Below are 2,432 nucleotides of genomic sequence, written 5' to 3'. Positions count from 1 at the left end.
TGTCGTTTGTAGTCTGGCTTCAACTTTTCCATCAGCCCAAACCTTAATTCTTCTGAGAAAATAAAAGTAGTGTGTTTGCTTGTTTGTTTGTTTTTTTTTTCCTTGTTTTTTTTTGTTCATTATTATTATTATTATTATTATTATTATTATGCAGTACACACTTCTGAATGCTTCAGATTACAAATAAAATTAATACACGGAGCCAAAGGCGTAGCCTATTGAATAGTCACTACTACATAGATAAAAGCTAAACTTTGAAAAAATTGTGTGCCCCTAGACCCTAAAAGGAAATAAATGTTCGATCAACCTATTAAAACCACGCTTGAACCTAGCTTCGTCAAGGAACTTAGTCCTATAGGACAATAAAAGTTCAGACACAAATAAACCTAAGAGTTCTAAAATGGTATACCTATAGACCCTAAAATGGAGATAAATGTTTAAAACCTATACTTAAAACTAACGTCGTTGGAAGAACTTAGTCCGATAGGACCTTGAAAGTCCTGTCAATGTCAAGGGAGCTAGAGACTACAGCTTTCTGAATGTTCCTTAGCACTTAGTGACATCGACCTCTTCCAACCAGTTGGCGTATCCTTTCCTTGACCGTTCGCGAACTCCCTCCAAATGCATCTATTATGATGTTATGCTGCTCAATCTTGTACTCTGGGTATCTCCTTCTTAATTCGTACCGCAGCGGGGCGTACTTGTTCGTCTTCCCTGCACATTACTACATATGCGGCACTTCACATCCTCACTCGTGCGATTCCCTGTCTTTTTCCATCCCTCTGCTTTCAGTTCCTCAACATCTCTTTCCTTGGCAGCAGTCTTCAATCATATCCCAATCTTCTTCACAGGGGCTTCGAAATCGTTCGCTACACATGTGACCAATGGTTGGGGATGCACCAGAGATAAGTTGAGCCCAAACTCAGATGCATATTTCTTGGCATCGTTCACCATTGATCGCCGGCCCATCTCTTCTGATCTCTCCTCAAACCGCCTTACTACCTCCATAGCGGGATCTTCATTAGTACAGAGTACTGCAGCCTTAACCTTAACTTGCTTGTCCTCTCGTTCAAAACTGTTCAGCCCACGGCCCCCAAGCCCCCTCGGTAGATATACTAGGACCGTAGACCCAAGAGGGTGCTTACCCCCATTCTCAACGATAACCGTTCTTGCTTTTCTGTCCAGCCTCTTGAGTTCCGCTATGGGCCAGCACTGGGTGTGCATCAAGTAGCTTAGCACCGGCATCACAAACTGATTGGAAGCCTGCACCTTGTTGTAGTCTGAGAGCGGGCTAGTCCATATCAAGGATAAACGTTGTAAAAAAGTCTTGCCTGTGATCTGGAGACTGAGATTATCAATTTGTTTAGTGCTTTCCATAACTCCAAAGAACTTGTAATAGGACCCCTCACCCAAACTCTTGACAACCTCCCTCTCGCCGTCCCAAACACTCACTGTCTCCTTCGATTCCAATGTCCCTCTTTTCACATGGGCCACTGAGCACTTTCTTTCGTTCCACTCAAGTCCTTTGTCCTTCATCGCTCCTCTCACAACAACCATAACGCTCCTTAGCTACTCTCTTGACGCTGCAAAGACCTTTAAATCATCTATATACATAAGATGAGTTACAACCAGTCTGATCGACTTAGATAATCTGTAGCCTTCAGTCGCTTTCAACATCCACGAAACCGGGTTCATGCATACCGTATAGAGCCTGGCGCAAAAGTCGACACCCTGCGGAAGTCCCCTCCTAAAGGCTATCACCTCCGATGTGAAAGTGGTCGATGCTTTTCGTCATACCTATCACATAACCGGCAGAGTGGACTAGTTCCGTCTTTTATGATTTTATGGTGGTATAATCTGGTAGCTAAACCTTGGTCTTGAGGTCCTATTGTTTTACTGAAGATTTAAAAGTCTTCAGTTTCAGCTTTCAATCCTGTTCCTTTCAGCCAATTATATGTTTCCTTAAAGTCCACATCTGCTTCCATGATTTTTGACAGATATTGTCCGTGCATGGCTTTGCTTTCCCACTTCTGTTTGATGTGGTCTAGCGTTTGTGACTTGGCACGTTGTTTAACTCTCTTAGCTAGCTTGGTAACTGACTCTTTGTTCTTTCTTGCTATCTCCTTGACATTTATTTCTTGAATTTTTCAGCGTATTTTCTTTATTATTACGGATAATAATAGCATTTTATCTTATTTGAGGAATGAAACTGTAATAAAGTAAGTACTTCCTATTTCACTTGTTTTTATTTCAATCATTCATTCAGTCTGATGTAAATCCAGTAAGGCTAAGTGTATTGCTAAAACGTGTCATGATTCAGAACAAGAGATTATATACTGTTTGCATATTCTTGTTCAGACGTTATACGTTTTCTCTGCTGCACCCATTTTTGATATTCGATTGGCCTGATTAAAGAGAGCAATAAAGACCTT

At 41.3% G+C, this 2,432-nt stretch overlaps 1 pseudogene; it reads right to left on the bottom strand.

The window, feature by feature from the left end:
- Positions 1 to 675: 675 nt before the first annotated feature.
- Positions 676 to 1,377, bottom strand: LOC148723002 (uncharacterized; annotated as a pseudogene).
- Positions 1,378 to 2,432: the final 1,055 nt, after the last annotated feature.

The sequence above is a fragment of the Stylophora pistillata genome, chromosome 9 (genome assembly GCF_964205215.1).
Source record: "Stylophora pistillata chromosome 9, jaStyPist1.2, whole genome shotgun sequence".
Taxonomy (NCBI): Eukaryota; Metazoa; Cnidaria; class Anthozoa; order Scleractinia; family Pocilloporidae; genus Stylophora; species Stylophora pistillata.
This window is presented reverse-complemented; position numbering and strand designations above follow the sequence as displayed.